At 35.7% G+C, this 23,310-nt stretch overlaps 1 protein-coding gene across 2 annotated transcripts in view; it reads right to left on the bottom strand.

The window, feature by feature from the left end:
- Nucleotides 1–23,310, bottom strand: part of LOC121739499 (capon-like protein) — a 247,171-nt gene that overhangs the window by 146,606 nt on the left and 77,255 nt on the right. The gene's annotated exons all lie outside the window — the stretch shown is intronic.

Genomic DNA, 23,310 nt, shown 5'->3' with positions numbered 1-23,310 from the left:
CGACTACAAGTTGCCAACGGCCTTTCATGAACCAGATAAACATTGATTGTCCAGTACTGAGCAGGCTGATGATGATGAAATATAGCTAAGAACACTCTCGATCATGTCAGCTTTCAAACAAAAAAAAAACTAGATCAAAATCGGTCCACCCGTTTGGATGCTACGATGCCACGGACAGATACACACACAGACAAACAGACAAACAGACAGACAGACAGACAAGTCAAACTTATAACACCCCCCTTTTTTGTCGGGGGTTAAAATAGTGTTGTCGCCCGTTTTTTCCAGATGGCGACCGGGGGACAAGGGTTAATAAATGATTGCATTTATTAAAGGACGCAATTCTATTTTTATACTAATTTAAGGACCGAATATTGATTCGGTCCTCAAATTGGATTCAATAGACTAAGAACCTATTTTTTCCGAAATCAGATGAAAGTATCTAAGAACGTGGGGGAAGCGCACATTTATTCGGGAAAAAAGTATCCTATTATCATTTCCCGGGCCTCAAAGTATTTCCATTCTCCATATCGAATTTCAGCAAAATCGGTTCAGCGGTTTGGGCGTAAAGACAGACACACTTTCACATTTATAATATTAGTATTGTTACGTGCTAGGGTTCGAAGGATTTGGAGAGAAAGACCTGCTGACTCTCTTGAAGACTTTATTCACTAAGTGCAGGTCACACAAGCACACACTAGGTCACAACACTTAGCACTAAGTCCAAACACTAATCACTAGGTCCAATCACTAAGCACTATCACTGTCCTAGGTCGTAGCCAAGTCGAAGGTTTCACTGGTTCACTCACTATTGATCACTTGTTGTCACTCCGAAATCGCCTTGATGATCGCTCGAACTGAACTGAACTACGGCCCGTCCTCCTGCGACTATTTATGTGGCGAGACGAATTCCAGAAAGTTCCCGATTCACGTAAACAAGTAAGCAGGTATGGGAATTTTCTAGGAGGCTCGAGCATGTACCACCTAGCGCCATCTAGTTTCGAGTAGGGGATTTATGCGTTGTGTGTCCCCTCATCAGTTTCGCTGGTTTTCCGCTAGATGGCACCACATGTCCGTATACCGTGTACCGTAACAGTATGGATCTAGTTACTACTACCTACCAGCTACCTAGTGATCCCCTTATAAATAATACCTCAATTACTATCAACAAAGAAATTCTACAAATGAAAATTACAATTTGTCTGAAAATTTCAACACAAAGGTTCAGTTATTAAGGCTGGCATACACGCTGCAACAAATTTAATTGATCTCATTAGACGAATAATGAGACCTTTTTAACGAACGTAATAAGATAAGGCAAGAATTTAACGTACTTAGTACTACCGTCTATCTTATTTGCAATTTGAATAATTAGATCGCGAGAGTACGGAAATATTATTTTACGATGTTTTGTCCGTAAGTTTTAACATGCATGTACTTACTATCGAAGAAATTGATTCTTAGGCGGATCTACAGCGTTTGGTGACGTGATCTGTCGGCTAGTTTCATATAACGCAACCAAATTACATAGGTCCACCATTTGCCTATGAATTAACTTTTCTGATAGTAAATAAAATATGTAAAGCTAGGGTAAGTTCACATTACTACTTAACGCGACGAAGTGAGGCATTTTTAAATGACTTATCCAAAACTGAACTTTATTTACTACTACCCAAAAAGATGCATATTAAAATGATATAAGGTCACTTACGTAAGAATGTTTTTGCACATCGCTTAACTTTTGAAACGTATGCCGCCATGTAAATTGTCAAGTTATATTGACAGCGGTTGCATTTAAGAGGAAACGCTAACACTGTTTTTCCATTAAAACGTATTCCCCAATTTACTCCCTCGGCAATGCGTCTAGACAAATGATTTTTTAATACAATATTGGGATATCTCGAAATAAAAATCGGCCAAGTGTGAGTCGGACTCGCGCACGAAGGGTTCCGTACTGTATAGAGCAAACATCTATATATTAATACGCAAGCGAAAAACTTTGTAAGTAACCCTTTTTACGAAAAATGGGGAAACGTACGTGCATGAAATTTTGCACAGTTATAGTTTATATGGTGAAGGAGTGCAACGAACTAATATTATTTTGAAATTATGCTTTTATCATACATTTTTTAACAAATAAAACATAACACACACTACAACACACACACGTGAGAAATGACAGATTTTTGAGTGACAAGCCTATACATACGATTTATACTATTTTATTTATGGTTGAAGTCTGTTGACAACAAGTTGACAAATTGAAATGGATTATAGTTTTTTTTGTATTGAATCTAAGATACTATTAAACAATGCTTACAAGGCCAGTCTTAAATCAGCTGAGTCCCAGAGACAAGAGTTGAAAAAAAAAATGATAGGTAAAGTCAATATTTTTTACAAAATGTAGGTAGTAGTCCTAATGTCGTTGCAACTAAGGTCGAATTTCGACCATTGGGCGATCTCTAGTAGACCAAAAATTGTGTTACAGAATCCTAAAAAATATGACACTTCAAAAATCGCAAAAATTAATGGCCCGTACCCCGCCAATCGACCGACCATAAAACAAATTTGAAAGATCTTTAAGATAAAATAAAAACGTAGAGGCATAGACTCACTCTTCCTGAAGATATTTAATTATAAAAATAATAATTAGATAGGCTCTATTTTGAAAGAGGAATCAGAGGACTACGTTACCTCGGTTTACTGTATATGTCTCTATCACAATTAGAGATGCGCCGACTAGTCTCCGACTAGTCGGTAAAGCCGACTATTCGGCCACTTTTGTCGTCAGCGACTAGTCGGCGAATAGTCGACAAAAACCGCTGACTATCCGGCTTTTTTTATTTTACTGTTATCGAAATTATATTTAACGAAAAAATCGGCCAAGTGCGAGTCGGACTCGCGCACGAAGGGTTCCGTACCGATACAGAACAAAAATGGGCTGAAAATTGTGTTTTTTGTATGGGGGCCCCCCTTAAATTTTTATTTTATTTTAATGTTATCTATACTAATACTAATATTATAAATGCGAAAGTATCTCTGTCTGTCTGTCTGTCTGTCTCGCTTTCACGCCAAAACTACCGAACCGATTGTAATGAAATTTTGTATACAGATAGTCTAAAGCCTGAGAAAGGACATAGGCTACTTTTTTACTGGACAAAAGGGTTGTAAGGGGGTGAAAATACGAAAATTTGTTCAAACTAAGTTATTTCCAAAAACTCATACTAGATGGTAATAAGTCAGTACTTTATATTTTAATATACAGTGACGTAACCTTAAACCTATCAATGATAAATAGTTTATGGGTAAAGTTGTGTAATTGGGGGGCTAAATAAGCTTTAAAATTTGGCATAATATATAAAGTTTAATTTTAAAAAATGAAATATTAAGTGAACACTGCACAGCTGTTTTGATTTAAGGGGTACCAGGGTTTTTTTATACTTAAAAGCTTTTGACACCAATTTTGTTGACATCGCGCGCTATAAACTGAAGTCCACGCGGACGAAGTCACGGGCAACAGCTAGTTATTAAATAAAGTACACATATAAAAAACGAATGTGTGAAAAATTCAAGTACCTACCACCTCTTGCGATTATCGATATAGAGCGAAAAAGGTCGAAAAAATCATGTTTGTTGTATGGGAGACCCCCTTAAATATTAATTTTGTTTTGTTTTTAGTATTTGTTGTTATAGCGGCAACAGATATACACAATCTGTAAAATTTCAGAAGTCTAGCTATAGCGGTTCTTGAGATACAGCCTGGAGACAGACAGACGGACAGACAGATGGACAGACAACGAAGTCTTAGTAATAGGGTCCCGTTTTTAGCGAGTTGGACGGGATTCTTTTCTTGACACTTTCAAGTTCGCTTATTAAAAACTTATGTCGAGCTCCTTATTGTTGTCTACTCTGCTATGACATTTTCAAAATCCATGACAGGTCATTTAAATTGTTAAAAGCATCCTGACATAAACCCTCATTATTTCCCGGCGTTAAATTATTGTATGTGACGCGAGCGAGCACCTGTAGTACATTTATCACCCGCAATATTGTTACGGAATATTGCTAAAGCTTTGTTAGTACATTTGACATTTTAAAAATGATGTTATTAAACCGACTTCTAAATAAACAAGGTTCTATTTTTGGCGGTGGATATCTTTTCTGTATGTTAAACTATAGTTCTGCTATGTTAAAATATTTGCTGTAGTAAGTACACTGTACAAGGTAATATTTAAAATTTTTGCTCCAGCATGCTTTTTGCTCTACATTTGATGGTGTTTTTAGCCATTAAAATTATTTCGAGTAAAAAAAAAATAGGTCACAGAATTACATCAAAAACGTGCTAACCGTTTCGGAGGAGTTTGAAATCAAACAAAGCAACACGAAAAAGTTATATGTAGTATTTTGTTAGCGGAACATCTTGGCAACACCTATAAGCTGTCAAGTTCGATTACTTGACAGCTTTCAACTGTCAAACTAGTGCTGTGACAAGTGCCATGCTCGTGACCTATTTATGACGCTAAGTGCTGTGATTCGCTCTCTTTTTGCTCGTGCAACAACGATCAGGTGATATTAGGGATTGTATTAGTGCGTGTAGAATAGGACTAGTGAGCCACTGTGCTTATGTTTACGTTAAATTGTGCTGTGATAATTATTTTTTAGTTTAAAAGTGAAGTTGGGTAGATTTTATAACTTTTGTGTACGAATGTTAACTCTTTTCTTTAATTGTTTATCTATTTGTTAAGTATAACTTGTTTTGTTAATTAAAATCATTTGTTTCTGACTCTTGTTTAATAAAATCCTTAGCTTAAGGCTTATAATATAATATTATTATGTTACCGTTAATGTGCGTAAACCAGTTAGACTGCAGATTAACAAGGTATTCTGCAGATTATCTGGTTGAATCACTTAAAGCACAGAGTATATTATAATAGTACTCCGGTTAAAGTGCAAAAAGTTTATTCTATTCTCATTAAATAAAAATACTTAATTTTTATTTTATTTTTTTATTTTATTTTCTTTGGGTGGCTTACAGCTAACAATATTATAATATGATTGGAGATAGAAAAGAAAAGCCAATTACAAGCCTCCACAGATAACAATTACTTACTTTGGAATATTAGGTGTAAGATAAGACTTATTAACAAATAAGTAACAAAGTGGTGACAATAAGACTATTTTAACAAGTTATACCTTAATTAATATTATTGCCTATTTTTTTCTTAATGGATGTTGAGTTGACCACAGTTATATTATGTACTTATCTATATAATACAAATTACAACTACAAACAATAGTAACACAGGAAGACAGACAAATAAATACCTAATAAGGAATAGCATTTTTCATCTTTTTATGTCTGGGTGTTTGCCTAGAAAAGCGGTGTTAATGGAAGCTAGGCTGCTTGTGAAAAGGTCGATTGTAGGTTCAGCCTTGGCAAGCTCGTTAAAAGCTCTCATTGATCTTAGAAAGAATGAGTTTTGCCTATAAGAAGTACGCGCGTAAGGTATGTACAGAATATTTCGTATGCGACAGTGACGTGGTGGTATATTTAAGTTAAGTTTGGCTAGAAGATCGGGAGAATTTAATTTCTCTTGGCCTAGTTTTAACAAGAAGCGGATATCAGCGATGTTCCTTCTGGTTGATAGTGGAGGAAGATGGAAGCGACTGCAGCGGTCCGCATAATCAAGGTTAGGAACTCTAAATTTGAAACTAAGGTGCCTAGTGAACTTTTTTTGAACCTTTTCGATTCTACTTGAATGTGAATTCTACTTGAATGTATTTTGTATTTTGAACGTGGGGTTCAAACGTCAGCATGCTGTCCAAGAGTATTCCGAGGTCCCTGATGAGTGAAGTACGAGTTAAATGCAGGTTAGAGATAGAGTAGTCGTGGAGTAGAGGCTGATTTTACGGGTAAAGGATATCATATTGCATTTCGGTATGTTGAGGTCGAGGTTATTAAGTAGGCAATAATTAGCAAGTCTGGAAATGTCTTCTTGGAGTAGGTGTGCTTCAGATAGCATTTTGATCGAACGATAAATTTTTAGGTCGTCAGCAAACATTAGGTACTTTGTGTGCTTGAAGCATTTACCAATGTCGTGTAAAAATAAAATAAACAGAAGAGGTCCTAAAAGGGAGCCTTGGGGGACCCCGGAGGGGATTGGTAGCCAAGCAGACATAAATCCATTCATAACTACTGCCTGAACCCTATTTTCCACATATTATTTATATTCATATATTATTTACATTAATATTATATAGATCGTATCAACTAAAAAAAACAATCAAAACAACAACAGCCTTAGATTGACAACTGACAAGCTTAAGTCAAAGTTTTTGGACTTTTACTAAGGACGAAAATTAAAACTAGCTAGGTAAAGTGCAAATATAAGCTTTTTTTATTTCAAAATTTCACACTTTAACGGATGGTATCAGGGAATCTTCAGATTACCTAGGTAATGTGCACGTTAACGTATCCTGCATTCTAACGGTAACATAATAATAGAATAAGTGATTCTATACAACATATTTTAAGACAACAGAATATACGCTTTTGTACCGTATTACGTATATTCTTCTCTTAAGTGTCTCCATAAGAATTTGTATAAAACATTGTCATATTTTACGAGATGTAAAATTTTCTCTTCATCTTTATGAATGTTACTTATTTTTCTTTCTCGCATATTTACAGCGATTAAGTTAATATAAGCGTAGTTATACATCTTATTATCTTATACAGGGTGCAATTTAACCTTCCTGCCAAATTTGGATATATTGATCCTAGTTAAAAATAAAAATACACGTATTTCTTCTTTTATAATCACTCAGTACTAAAATTTTGAGAAATAGCCTCCGAAAGTTATCCTACCAAACACCACAAAATATGGACACATGCGCGGCCCGGCCCCGCCCCGCCCTTCCATTGACATTCTTGCAGTGACGGATTAAGACTACTTGATGCCCTAAGTAATCCATGCCTGTGGGCCCCCTATCCGTATCTCAACTAGAATCGGTATTTAAACCTTTACTCTTCTGGTGCCTCCTCAGACGTGATGCCCTAGGCAATTGCTTAATATTTTTTTTATGAAATAAGGGGGCAAACGAGCAATCGGGTCACCTGATGGAAAACAACTTCCGTCGCCCATGGACACTCGCAGCATCAGAAGAGCTGCAGGTGCGTTGCCGGCCTGTTAAGAGGGAATAGGGTAATAGGGGAGGTTAGGGATGGGAAGGGAAGGGAATAGGGGAGGGTAGGAAAGGGAATAGGATAGGGGATTGGGCCTCCGGTAAACTCACTCACTCGGCGAAACATAGCGCAAGCTGTTTCACACCGGTTTTCTGTGAGAACGTGGTATTTCTCCGGTCGAGCCGGCCCATTCGTGCCGAAGCATGGCTCTCCCACGTCTAAATTAAGGGCTTATCCGTCACTGCATTCTTGTTATTAGCATATGCGAATTTTCCTTTCATACTTTGCCGGACTTAGGACCGTCAAATGTAAAGGACGTAGACAGGTAATGTTTAGAATAAAATTAATTGATACACATCAAAAGAATGGAAAATAACAACTTTTTAATTACGAAAAATAAGCACTTTTGAAATTTATAATAAATCTAAATCACATCCTTTGCATTTGGGCGTATTTAAAAAATTCAATTAACTTATGTAAGTACACAGTACAAGTAATTAAAAATCAAAATAACCCACCTCTAAATCTTATTTGAGTTATTTACTTCCATCTTGTCTACACTTAACATAGTTCAAAACTGCAATCCGTTTTGCTCTAAGCAGAGTCTAGCGCGTTTTGCATATTGTCTTTAAGACTTTAAAAGTTTGTTAAGCACAACTTTGTCACTTTACCTCGTCAGATGCATGTCTTCGAGGCTGGCTAGGCGTATGCAGGTGTTGCGAAGTGCGAACTGTCCATAATCCGAGTCTTTGATTGTTTCGCAATTCAAATTCAGGGTACAGCTGCTGCATTCGAGAATCATCAATCAGCTGTTACGAAGACGAGGAAGGCTTTCTTGCTAGACGCTCGTACAGTCTCTGGGTTCCGCGTAAACTTTCGCCACTCAAAATGTAGCACCTCCACCTATGCCTCCACATTTCATAACACTCGATCGTGGTTACTACACGATCGAGTGTTGACACTAATTAAAGCGCGAGGGCCGGGGGGCCGTGACAAACAAAATAATTACGTGTTATTATGCCGGCTCTTGATATAGGCGAACGCGTTGGCCAACGCGTCTGCAGACGCGTTGGCCCAATGTGTAGAACGGGCGTTCGCGCGTTGGCCGTAGGTATTTAGACGTTGGCCGACGCATCTGCGAGCTTGCCGCGCGGGTCGGAAATGCCGGCAAAAGATCAAAGGACATTTGTCGCAAGCTTCGCGCTCCATCCACACATAGGCCGCGCGATCAGTTCGCCCGGAGCGGCGATGAAGAGTGCACGTTTCCTTCTTGTGGCGAATTAACATCTAACTTGACGAAATGGCGAACAATATGAGTATCGAGAAAACATTTAAATTTATTGGGCCCTATGGGTCTATACAGACGGACCGCATTTCAACTGCAATCCAACCGCAAATTGCAGTTGAAGTGCAGTTTGAACGCAGTTGACACGACTGCAATAGAACTGCAAACCGAACGCGCAGTCGGATTGCAGTTGACTGCAGTCGTGTGAACTTCATACCGACTGCATCCAAAATGCACTATCCCACCCACCCGCACGCTCCACTCTCCCGCGCATGGAATCAGTAGCAGTGCAGTTTGGATGCAGTCGGTATGCGGTTCACACGACTGCACGCCAACTGCAACTGAACTGCAATCCTACTGCGCATTTGGTTTGCAGTTTTATTGCAGTCATGTCAACTGCATTCAAACTGCACTTGAACTGCAATTTGCGGTTGGATTGCAGTTGAAATGCGGTCCGTCTGTATAGACCCTATCAGAGTAAAAACTGCCTGTGGAACCAAAAATCGTATCAAAAGTTGCAAAAAAAAAAATAAGGTTATTGGACATTCTATTTTCCTCACGATGTTTTTAGGGTTCCGTACCCAACGGGTAAAAACGGGACCCTATTACTAAGACTTCAACGTCTGTCTGCATTTCTGTCTGTCCGTCTGTCTGTCTGTCCATCTGTCTGTCCGTCTGTCTGTCTCCAGGCTGTATCTCAAGAACCGCTATACTTAGCTAGATTTCTGAAATTTTCGCAGATAATGTACCTATATCTGTTGTCGCTATAACAACAAAATATACTAAGAACAAAATAAATTAAATATTTAATAAATAATAAATATATATTATTAATTATTAATCATGATAATTATAATAAGTAATAAGTAGATAATAATTTTTATATATAATAAATAATAAGTAATAAAAAAATTAAATTATTTTAATTTTTTTATTTGTTACGTTTTCTCGCCTTTTACTTATTTAATTCGAGAATACCCTTTTAAAACTTTTTCTTGTCCACATTTACAAAGTAATTATAAGCTGTGAATAAATATACAGCTGCAGCTGTTAGCGACTCAACATCCATTTTGAATCCGTCCGCACATTGGCGCGATCCAAAGCATACTGAACGACCTTCCTATGTGTGGATTACTCACAAACGCCGTTGCAAGCGCACTGCCAACGCGTCTGCAGACGCGTTGGCCAACGCGTTCGCCTATATCAAGAGCCGGCATTAGCTATACAACTACGCGCGTGGTACTATTTACTAAACGGTCGCCGGCGACCGGCGGGCCTCCCGCGGCCCGCCTCTCACCCCGCGCGTCACCCCCGCTTTACCCCTACGCATAACCGGTCTTCCGATTGGATGGCGCGTGACTAGCTCTAGCGCGGCGGGACGTCGCAATATCGTAATTATTATGAACTTATGAAGTGACCATTGTGCATCAATTTTTTTTGGGATAAAATCTGTTGTTGTAAAAAAATTAACACCCTATTTTTTTGGTGATTTTTAATGGACTTACCTAATGATACCTAAGCCCCAAAAAAAATTTGGCAGGTAGGTTCAATTGCACCCTGTATATAAAATTCTCGTGTCACAGTGTTAGTTACCGTACTCCTCCGAAACGGCTTTACTGATTTAAGATTTTATATGCATATTCAGTAGGTCTGAGAATTGGCTACTGGCAGAGTAGACAGTAGTTATGTCTATTGTGCTACTGGCTACTTTTTATATTGATAAGTGCATTTGTTGAATAAATAATAGTAAATTTTTACAACTCGAGACTGACGCCGATCATAAATAATATAGCAATGGACGTTGCCATGGTGCCATACTTATTTAGTCACTTCAATAAAATAATAATATTCTTTATGCCCCTGCTCAATCTGCGGGTTTAGTCGTTAATTAGCACGTTAATCAGGATGGTACGCAAATGTAGGCAACGTTTTAACGTATTAACGTACTAGCGTCACTACCAAAGCCATTAAACGTTAAGCAATAGCTCGGGTGTCGGTTTTTTTAACACATCAAAGGGAATCACACACATCGCAGTGTAATGCGCTTGAGGATATTGGGCTCATTCCGCACTTAACGCATGCGTAGAGGAACGCCGAAATAATAATAATATAGGTATCTATGGACGCTTCACGAAAGAAATACGACAATGGAGTGGTCCGATGAGAAAGCATTAGAATTTTTAGAATTGCTTCAATTAGAACCATACCGTTGGAACGTTAATGCCTAAACGTAGCCAACGCGCAATATTAATGCATTAAGCGACGCATGGCATAAAGTCAACGTTAACGCTAACGCAGGTGGAGCAGTAGCATTACAAAATATAAAGAACTACTTACGTTACAACTACAAATAATTTTTATGGCAAAACAACGTTTACCGCGTTCAGTGCAGAGCAGTGTACATAAGAACACAAGGTCATGGACTAGATTCACTGATATATATATATATCATATCCATACTTTGTAATAAATGCGAAATTGTGTCTGTCTTTCTTTTACCTTTTCATGCAAAAACTACTGAACCCATTTTAAAAAAATTTGGTATGGAGATACTTTGAGTCCCGGGAAAGGACATAGCATACTCTTTATCCCGGAAAAATGTACGGTTGCCGCGAGATAAACGAATTTCGGAACAACGGAGTTGCGTTATCTAGTCCCGTAGAGAACATAATAACCATTGTCTTCTTAATCTCTACTCGCCAATTCGGTGATTGCGAATTCCAAGTACAGATTAATATTCAGTGAAGTGTTAAAAACCTCTTTAGACATTAAGCAATAACGATCTCAGAAAATTTTCAAAAGAATAAATTACGGATACAAAATCCATGGCAAAAGCGAACGATCAAAGTGATCGGTGGTTTGAAAATATCAAATTAAACTCTTACAGAGGATTTTTATTTTTAACCGGATTCGTAAAACCCTTTTTACCGATGCCAAAGGAAGAGTTATATTAGCACAATTTCGATACAATTTTTAAATATCCGATTTTAATAAATGAAGACATTTACTACTTGGTGACGATTGTAGTTTTCTTTACAGGAAATATACATTCTTGTCTATAAGGTTAGTTGAAAATAAATATTTATTTTTCATCATTGTAGAAAAATTTAAATATTTAAACAATTGATTAGGTTACAAAGATGTTAGCTATCCTACTGAGGTTGAATGTAAATTAATCGAAATGTTCAAAATTCAAATCTGTAAACCCGCAAAAAGGTTTATAATAAAACGAGCTTTCGCCCGCGGCTTCGCTCGCGTTAAGAAGTATTATTATATACAAACTTTCATCCCCTATTTGAACCCCTTGGGGTTGGAATTTATCAAAATCCTTTCTTAGCGGATGCCTACGTCGTAACATCTACCTTCATGCCAAATTTCAGCCCGATCCGTCCAGTGGTTTGGGCTGTGCGTTGATAGATCACTATGTCAATCAGTCAGTCAGTCACTTTTGAGTTTTATATATATAGATACTACCTAATCTTAAAATTCACTTAGGCACTTATACTTAACGCAGGATTAAAGTTAATCCTGCGTTAAGTATTATTTTATTTTACTTGTTTAAGAATTAGCATGACATTTTAATACAGAGTTAACTCGGGCCTTGGCTAATGGAATATTTTTCATGAATTTTTATAAGACAAAGAACTTAAGGAACAAGGGGATTTGGAGCGGCGCATACGTTAAAAAGTTCAAACCGTAGTTTTTCACTTTGCCGCGCAAAGTTTTAAGTGGGATCCAAGTTTCGTACATTTTCAGTATACACCTAATGGTATAAAAGACCCACCGTTTTCTAACATTGGAATGTTCTATACGCTATGCATTTTAGAGTTACATGATTTTGACTTTTTTTAAGCTGCTCGTAAAATAAAGTCTGTTATGCTTTATTTTTAATTTTATTTTTTAATTAGTCGGATAGAAGAGTCCAAGAAAGAAAGAAGTATCTTTCTTATTTTCTTATTCGGTAAAAAAGCTCTATGACGTATCTTTAAAGCACTGAATACACCCTTATTACAAAATGTAAAATCAATCATGACAATTATTATGTGTACTCGTATTCCTTTGTACTTTGATCTTATTCTCTCATCCCAACATGATCCATCAAGATGGATGACATAATATTATTTATGATATGACTATGTATACTGAATTCACAAGAATTCTTTTTTTCTGAAAAACTCAAAGTAGCACTTATTTTATAGTACCCATGCCCAACGTCACTTTTTAGGGTTCCGTGGCCAAATGGCAAAAACGGAACCCTTATAGATTCGTCATGTCTGTCTGTCTGTCTGTCCGTCCGTATGTCACAGCCACTTTTCTAGGAAACTATAAGAGCTATATTACTATTGAAACTTGGTAAGTAGATGTAGTCTGTGAACCACATTAAGATTTTGATACAAAAATGGAAAAATTATTATAAATTTTAAGGGTCCCATAGGTACAACTGAAACATTTTTTTTTTCATCTAACCTATGCGTGTGGGGTTTCTTAAAAAATCATATTGAGGTTTCTAATATCACTTTTTTTATAACCTGAACAGTTTGCGAGAGAGACTCTTGCAAAGTGATAAAATGTGTGTCGCCCCCCCTCTAACTTCTAAAGTGATAAATGTCTCATGATAAATCTAAAAAAAAATATATGATGTACATTACTACAAAAACTACCAAAGAAAATTGGTTTGAATGAGATCCAGCTAGTAGTTTTTTTATAGATCATAGATAGTAAACCTTAATTTAACTTTCATTAAATCAACTAAAATATAAAATTAAATCGAAAACCTTTTGATTTCATAGAAATACACCTTATTGCTGCTGCGGAACCCTTCATGGGCGAGTCCAACTCGTACTTGGCTGGTTTTTTACTCTTGTAATCTAGTGCCAAAAATTAGAGGTGACATTTTAAATGAGAACAAAATCTTGAGATTCGAAACGAACAGCATAAATTCTAATTTAAAAGGCCATAATATTATATAGTATGCCAATCAATACATACCGGATTCGTTTTGTCTATTCACGCTGTGCACGAGTCCAGTCAGATCGGCCTGCGATCAGTCCAATCGGATTCTTGGCCTCCTCACGCCTTAACCACATCTTGGTCCTTCGCTTTACAAGTGATTTATAAAAAACGCTAACAATCTCCTTGGTAATCAATAAAAATAATTGTTAACGAATTTCAAAGCGAGCAAGATCGTTAAGAGCATTAGTACCAATTATAGTAATTCGAACTTTTAGATTCTCGCTTGCGTGGGACACGACATCATATTCACACATTCCGAAAGAATAAGAAATAGATTCTGAAACCTCGAATGCCACTTCTTTTTCAGGTTTTCACTCGCTCATGTGACATTTTTTTATCAATTAAGTTAGGGGGAAAAGGAGCAAAAGTGTCACCTTATAGAAAGTAACTACCGTCGCCCATGGACACACGCAACACCAGAAAAGTTGCCGGTGCGTTGCCGAGTTTTTAAGGCCCATAGTCCATACCTCACCGGGACGCCAAGGCGACGTGGCCAGCGACGTTGCCATGGCTACGTCTGGCGCCTCTGCATCGCCGCAAAGCGGTGTTTTTCTTTAATTCTATGAAGATTTAACAAAATACCCTGTACCCGACTTATTGAGTGAGTACACAGACTTGCAAAAAACTGGCAACGTCGCCAATCGGTCGCCAGGTGCGTTACCCTTCATACATCTCAATAGAACTAGTAATAGTAGTTGGCGACGTCGCTGGCCATGTCGCTATGGCGTCCCGGTGAGTTATAGCCCTTAGGGAATACGCTCTCTTCTGCATAAACATGCGCTAATGACAGCCTACGATCTGCTATGAAAAAATTGTATTGTGCTTTCGATGACTTGTTACAACTTACAACTAGAGATCGGCAAAACAAGTAATTGCCCAAAAACGCAATTCCCCATCTGTATGCATGGATGAATGCCCATAAGTGCCCAATATGCCGGGCACACCCATTTTTGCAACCCTATCGAGGTTCGAGTAACAAAAAGCTTTATGCGCGAAACAGGAAAATCCGAACTGAAGTGGAACGAGAATTGGGCGCCTGAAAATATATAAGATGGCTTCGAGTTTGAAGATGGTTTACAATTTATATTGTTTTGAATAAACTATTGTTTATTCAAAACAATATGAATGGAGGTATTTTCAACCGAGCATTATAAAATAAATTAATATCATCAGCATAATGCAATTAAAGTTAAGTAATAATTTAAACTTTATTTATTAAGTCGCGGACAACATCTATAATATCATATTTTTGATCGCATTGCCAACTAATGCCAACTATCTATAATGCCTTTAATTAAACTTGCTATTATATTATAGCTATTGTTGCTATAATATTGTTATTAGAAATTCCGACGTAGCCACAACTTAATTCGCCAACTATATTAGATGACCGTCCTCAATATAATTTCTAATAAGCTTGTTTCTTATGGATTTTTGTACGTGGTAATGTACCACGTACAAAAATCCTAGGCTAGGAGGAAAGATAGTTTTTAATACCCGACGAAAATTGTGTTATAATATTATAAGTTTGACTTGTCTGTCTGTCTGTGTGTTTTCATGATTGTCCGTTGCATCGTAACTCGTAGCCTCCAATCGAGTAAAAAAATTTAGATAAAAATCGTTTGATTTAGATTTTAGGGCGTTTTTCATAGAAACATGGAAGTGAAAAGTAATTACTCTTAAACGCATTAACAGTAAACTCTAAGGCTGGTGGTTAAGCGTTTCGGCAGCGCCGTTGGAGCGCCGCGCCGCGCGTTTGAAGATGTCGTCCAAAAAATAAAACATCGTCCTTCTCTCTTTACACTCACGCCTGTCTTTCATATGCCAGGTGAAAAAGAACGACGCGGATTCATCGCCAAATTAGTTTTTTCTCAATAACTCGATAAATATACAACATTTTAAAAATCCGCTAGGTTTTTGGCTTGAGAAACCGCCTCGAATCGATTCTTTCGAAATTCTTATAAAATTCTTTAAAATTCGAAAGAATTTTATACAATGTGTTAAAATATTAACTTAGTTCAATGCACGGTTATGGCAATAAATGAAAAATTCGTGAAAATTAGATGCATCTTTGTGATTTTTTTCTATCGAGAAAATAACGATAAAACCAACCTAATACATAATATTACTCCTTAGCATTATACACATAATATTATACACCCCAAAATTAAATTTTTATCACTTTTTTACACTATGAGAAACATTTCTACTACCTACTTTATAATATAATATCTTAAGCCAGTGATTTTCTTGTCTTTATATTGAATTTTTAAAGGCCATGAGAATGTTGCCACCTGATGTTGATCCACGCTCCAAACCTTGTGAAAGATTTATTTTGTATCGTAGGATAATGTATACTGAATAATAATTAAACACATGAGTGGAAGAACCAGATAACTAAATTTTTATAACATAAGGACAATTATTAGTCAATTGCAAATTTTTTTCCCTTATAATTTGAACAAACTTGTAATTTACCTACTTCATCATCAGTTTTGTTGTGTTCAACGTTTTATATTTTTTTGAATACCCATAGATCATACTAGATGACCCAGTTAACTTAGTATCACTCCTGATAATATTATAAGCCAGGGGTCACCAAATGGCGGACCGCGGTCCGCATCCGGACCTCCTACCCATTGTGTGCGGACCGAGCATTTTCGAAGATGTACTTCGTTAAAAATAAATTTCGGTCTCGACCTGATAAACGTCTTCAGGATTTAATATCAATAGCTTGCAGTGAGCTTGCACCAGTTTCACTTCAAACATATTCAGATCTTTGCAATTTCCGAAATTACTTACTTATATTTAATAAATATTTTTTTAATAAAATGTGTGGACCGCGAAGGTCAGGTTCATTCCTGAAAATGGACCCCGGGTGAAACTAACTGGTGACCCCTGTTATAAACCTTTCCAGGACATCCACAAATATTTCAAGACTTAATAAGAAAATCGGTTCAGCCGTCCTCGAGTTTTAACGAGACTAACAAAATTTTAAATTATTAATTTTCATTTATACATATCACTTTGTTTTGAAACAAGGTGATATCATGTATATTAAGTATGTCCCTTGTATAAAGTTCACTGTAAAAGTAGTATCACTTATATCAAGTTCTAGCTGTCTTTCTCTTGCCCTTTGGGACATTCATATGTAAGACAAAGACATTGGATGCCTTGAGAAGTAGATCCGACATCTGCCTATTATCTTTCGACTACCATTATGTAGGTTTTAATGACATTTATTACGCTTGACTATAAATCTTAATCTAAACTCAAAATGAGCAAACTTTTCTCGCAACATTTGTGGTTGACGCAAGCTGTCCCACCAATAGGTAAGGTTAGCAAAAGTTGACGTTGCCCGAAATACGATTATCTTGGCAACCATATTTTCTTGTGTCCTATCTCGGGACTAGTGTTAAGTATCTCGATACAAAATTTCATTAGATTCTAGTAGGAAAGACATTTTTTTTAATTCTGAAGGTAAGTACGCATGAAAACTATTATAGTAAAGTTAACATTTTAAATACTTAAATTTCTAAAATATTACGTACTAGCACGCTTTTAACTATACAACGGGACAACAATTCAAACAAATTACTGCTCGTGTAAAGTAGAGAATGTGACAACAATATAATAATAAAAGATAATACCTAAACTAAGAGTTACTTGGGCCTTTATAATGCATTTCTTTCCAGTTGACTTCTCGCAAAGACCTCGATGGGGTTTACTGAAATTGCATTTTTAACCGACTTCCAAGTGAAAACAATAACATTACTTATTAAATGAACTAAAAAGTATTAAATAATTCTTACTCTGTTAGTGCCTCTTTCAGAATTTGCCTAAACCTCAAGTACTTCTGTATACTTACCACGGAGCTGATTAGCTGCGTGATACTTACTTACAATCTTCGCATTATTTTGAAGTCGGTACGAATATCGGTCGGTCAGAATAAGACAAAATATTTTCAATTTTTGAGACTGGTAAACAAACCGTAAAAAAGATTTTCAAAAAAATGTGAAATCTATAAGTACTTATATTAAAATCGTACAGGTAAAATTTTTGTACATTGAAAATAATCTTGAAAAAACGAGTCAGGGGCATAGTAGAAGAGTAATAGAACACATTTTAACTGTTTTTAAAATGTTTGTTTCTCTGTCTGTTTGTCGGTTTGTCTGTTTGTACAGACTAATCTCTGAATCCGCTGGACCGATTTCAATGAAATTTGGCATGATGATACATTACATCCCTGGTCAACATCTTAGATACTTTTTTTTAACCGACTTTCAAAAAAGGAGAAGTTAATGTTTACTTTGCTGTTTGTGGTCAGATTTTCAAAATTCTTTATTTGTTGTATAGATTGCCCGAATTTGATACCATGTTTACCCTTATAGAGAAAAAATAGGCCAAAAGTTGTGTTTTTGTATGGGAGCCCCCCTTAAATTTTAATTATATTCTAATTTTATTATTAATTATTAAAGTACACATATAATTAAGGATTCTGTGAAAATTTCAACTGCCTGCCTGTTGTCATTATTGATATCGAGCAAAAAAATCATGTTTGTTGTATGGGAGCCACCCTTGAATATTGATTTTATTTTGTTTTCAGTATTTTTTGTTATAAGGGCAACAGATATACACCATCTGTAAAAATTTCAGAACTCTTGCTATAACGGTTCTTGAGATTCAGCCTGGAGACAGACAGACGGACAGACAACGAAGTCTTAGTAATAAAGTCCCGGCCGTTTTTACTCTTTGGGTACGGAACCCTAAAAACGGTGACTTGATAAGTTATGGAATTGAAGAAACTCCTCGAAAATTGTGGTTTAATTGTAGATTATGAATCTGAGAATAAGAGGTAGCTTAAAGAGGGATAGATGCCTACATTAAATCCCGTCTTCTGAAGTCTATCCTCTATCTCCGTCACATGTTCCTTTCCCCTGTCCTGTGGCCCCCATCCCCTGTCCACGCCAAGCGGTCTTCGAAGAAAGGATTTTTCAAAACGATAAGTATCTGAGGTTCAAGTTTCCTGGGTCTTTGATGTAAATTAAACATTTCGTGCGTAATATAGATCCAAATAAAATAGTCGTAGATGGGTGTTAAATTTTCTAAATCTCGATTTTAATAACATACATTCACGCGGACGAAGTTGCGGGCAACAGCTAGTATAATATAATATGGATAGAGGTTTAACGCTACTCCTCTGTTGAGTCCACTCGAACACGTATTATCTCATTCTCTATGCAGATAAATATTATTATCTAAGTAATAATAATTACTTATTATTAACAGAAAAATATCATGGAAGAAAAATAATATTATTACCATCATATAATAAGAATAATAAATTTTTGCGCGTATGAGATAAGATTCATAGAATAAATAAGAATGAAAGAACACAACTAAAACAAAAAAGTAATGTACGGCTCCGGCTATGAGATTTATTGCAATCTCATAGCCGGAGCCGTTATTATCTAAATTAATATTACATTTTTAAATTTTCCTCTCTGAAATGTACGCGATAGATACACAAAAGGATTCTAGGAAACAAAAACAGTCTTTTATTGCGAAAATTACGCTCGATGTTATTTGTTAAGAGTTATACTGAAGAGCTGAAGTGTTGTTATATGTGTTGAAGTATTCTCTTATTATCGAAGATAAATAGGGGGAGACTTTTTCCTATTTCTTCAACATCTTGCTCTATGGCTTTTACCCGACTGCAACAGGAGGATTATGTTTTTCGAGATTGTTGAATGTTAATGTATAACTAGATGACCCACGCAACTCCGTTCTGACAGTCATTTATCGCGCGGGGACCCTACATTTTTTCGAGATAAAAGTAACCCACCAAAAACATACCTGTTAAAATAGGGCCTAGTTCCTATAGGCTAATTTTTGGCCTAAAAAAAGAGTTGATCCAATCCAATGCCAACTTCAGATGCACTTCATCGATCATAATATTCTTCATCAAAAACCTGATCTATAATAATATTTCTAATTTGAACTTGACAGGCTAATTAAATTCTATAAATATTATCTAATTATTTAATTAATCAAATATCACGTATTACGTTACGTATTCAAAGTATGTCGATACAAAATTTCAGCAAAATCGGTTCAGCGGCTTAGACGTGAAAACGGAACAGACAGACTTACGCATTTATAATATTATGTAGTACCTATTGATGTACCGTACATCGTTTGGCCCTTGGCACGCACTGTAGCTTAAAACGCTTAGTGAATTTTAGCTTGAGTCTAGATTCATATTTGCTGTAGTGATATATAACAATTCAGTCGAATTTTGTATTATTTTTCATCATATATAATCGTATAAATTCACACGTCTGAAAGCTCTCAAGTCCCAATATTGGCTAAACAAAAGCTTCCGTACTTGTACCGCTAAAACCATTTGCTAGTAGCGACGGTTAAATGATCGACCCACAAAGCTTTTAGCCCAAAAAAGGACGAGCTTTAAGTAAACGTATGTGACTTTTGTGTTTTCAACTTTCGCCCTAAGATAAATCCAGCTTTTTACTTTCCTTTCTTGTATTTAAAATTGTGTTATATTGTATTTGTATTATTTTACCTCCAAAATAAGTAATCAATGTGTTCAATATTATTATATATTGATTATTGTACAAATATATGGAGGAAAGATTTTCTAATGTATGTTTGTAATAATTAGTAGTAGTGGTGTCATACCGAGTGTTATAGTGAACAATATTTCGTGAGCAAAAACGACTAATTTGAGCTCAAGAACTAAGTATTGTAACCTAAAATTCATTTTAGTCGAAATAAGTACACAATGACGTTATTATTTATGGGGTTCCGCAAACCAAATAACAAAAGACAATAATATTATCCTACTAGATGATATCCTAAATTGGTTTATCGCGATGGGAACCGTACATTGTTCCGGGATAAAAAGTATCCTAATATGTCTCCAAGTATTACCCTTCCATCTGTCTGTCCGACTGTCTGTCCGCGGTTTTACTCAGAGACTACAGGACCTACAAAGCTGTAATTTCGCATGAATGTCGATATGCAGATAATACCGACAAAATGGTAAGTATATATTATGTTAAAAAAATATTTTTTATCGTACCTACACATCAAGCGGGGATGATATTTTTTTCGCGTCTACCCCACTGTGTGGAGTGTCGTTGTATAGGTTTATTAAAAATATTATGAGTATTCATAGAACATTTTCCGATTTAGGTAACCATTTATGAAATATGAAGTTTCAAAGCGGAAAAAATCGTCAGAGTCCTGTTTCCCCCATTCTACCAGCTAAACGGTTGCTTCTGGAAATGTGAAAAAAATTCATGAAATATGCTTAATTTAAAAGGAAAATTATCACGGCTAAGAAGACTTCATTAGTTGTTGAGTAATAGTCGATCAACTAAAAAAAATATATTCGGCGAAGTATAAGGGAACTTTTCGTTCAAATTCCTTTGAACGTAACTGAGATGATGTTGTTAGTTATAGTGTAAAACACGTTATATATATATGTACATTCATTGACCATACAAAATTTATTGAAAACCAGCGATAGGTACTACGGAATCCTATATTTTTTTTACCCACCTCACTATGTATTTATTGACACCGGGTTAAATGATGATGCTAAATTTCTATTACAACAAACTTGTCTATTACCAAATATTTATTCAAAATTATGATCGAAAAATTATTAAAGTTGTGCTCTCAATTCAGTAAAACAAGCGAAGCGAAATTTAATTAAAACAAGAAAAAAGGTGCTTAAACTGAAGTAAAAAGCTTAGGTTATACATTTTTCTACACTAATAAAACGTTGAATATGCTCACAGTTAAATATAAGTAGTATAATAATATAGTGGATGATATAAAACATTTTCGAAGTGGAATCTTATTTAGCAGCGTTGTGCCAAATAATAATTATGTTAAACTATTATAGGTCTACCAGAATCTGATGGCAAAAAGTGAGAAAAGAAATTGACTCTAGAAATGCCGGGGTAACAATTGGAATAAACTATTTGATCCTTTTTTGTCCTTAGAGCAGCTGATCATGCGTGTGAAACATGCAAATACAAAAATGTATCCAATGATCAAGGATATTTTTTGAAAATCTGCCATCTAAAGCCATCAGGTCCTGGTAGGCCTATACATACTTTTCTCGTTTGTATTAAATTGGTATGTTGGTAACAACTATGCAAATAAATCGACTTTGTGATATTAAATCGTGTTTTAAGACAGAAAATATTAGTACAGACTACAGACATATTACAAGACGCAGCTTGGTATATAGCGCAGGACTCTACGTTTTTAAATGTTTATTTCGAAAATACATAATTTTTTGTCTTTTCTCGGGTCTCAAAAATACTTGTGGATTCTAATAAAAAATATAACTTTAAATATTACAATACGCCAATGCAAACTTTCACACCCCTACAAAATCTTGTCAGGAATTCAGGATCCACACACAAGAAAATATTTAATTTTGACGTTAAAATATGATGCACACACAGAGTAACTTTCGCATTTAAAATATTAGTATGTACGGATTTTATTTATGATGCTCAGCGCAACCCACTTCTGAGAATAATTTGTTGATTTTCCATCGATAAGTTATTGAATTGTATTGAAACAGGTAAGTGCCATTCCCGACCCGGGCGACTTCCAATATTTTTGACTTATTATATTTATAAAAACTTTATTATTTTTGTTACAAACTCGCTGTCAGCCTCAATATATTTCTTACTAGCTTTATACCCCATCTTCGTCTTCGTAAATTAGGACGCCTGAACAAACTTTCACCCCTTTGGGGTGTAATTTTGAAAAATAATTTCTTAATCCTTGAAACATTTTTTAAAATTTTTGGGTAAGTGACATCCAGGCATTTTTCATAGCAACATGGAAGGCAAGAAGTAAGTTAGTGCTGCCTTATAAGGTACACAAGTCACAAACACACCTCAATTTTTCACTTTGGTTTGTTGCACCCTGTTATATTCTTTCGTCCAAACAATTTTTTAATTCCGGTTTCAAAGTATGAAATAACACGGTTTAGCTCATTGAGGAGTTGTATTGTTGCAGATCGTGCATGTGAAGCCAAGACCGACGAACTCGATAACAAATGTCAAGGCCAGAAGTCTCTTTGTTTAAATACGTTAATCCAAGTTATTATAATACGTTATAATATCTTCTTCTTTATCTTCATCTTCTTATATATGAAATTCTCGTGTCACAATGTTAGTTGTATCGTACTCCTCCGAAACGGCTTGACTGATTTTTACCAAATTTTATATGCATATTCAGTAGGTCTGAGAATCGGCTACCAATATCACAATTCACACCATGACTGACTGTGAATTGTGATAAATAAGTATTTTCTTATCTTTTAAGAACACAGTTTTTTATCTGTTTCTCTAATTAAATTACTCCCAACCTTAGAAAATGTTCAGAAATTTGTAAGAAATTGCAAAATTTTAAATTTAGTGTTTACTCGTTTTGAACGAAACACTACCCTGAACGGCGTTCGATTTACACTTTAGATAAATTACTAATTTAAATCATTTTTAAACGAAAACAAAAGGTTTTATCTTTTAATGGCTATAATCCGTAATAGTAAGTATGTGTAGGTTGAGTCATATGTTAGCTTAGTCCGCTTGTGTGGCCAGAAAAAAGGTATTGGAACCCAAAAATTATTTTTGGGTTAAAATTGTGGCAAGGCTTTAAATAAGACACCTAAAAGGCTACTTGTTGACTAAGAAGAAATGTATCACAAACCTGTAAGGATGTTTCCACGTACAACATTGTCATGGATGTGTGGATGCGAAACAGCTGACATACA

The sequence above is a fragment of the Aricia agestis genome, chromosome Z (assembly GCF_905147365.1).
Source record: "Aricia agestis chromosome Z, ilAriAges1.1, whole genome shotgun sequence".
Classification (NCBI taxonomy): Eukaryota; Metazoa; Arthropoda; class Insecta; order Lepidoptera; family Lycaenidae; genus Aricia; species Aricia agestis.
Note: the sequence above shows the minus strand (reverse complement) of the source record. Positions and strands in the feature narration are given on the sequence as shown.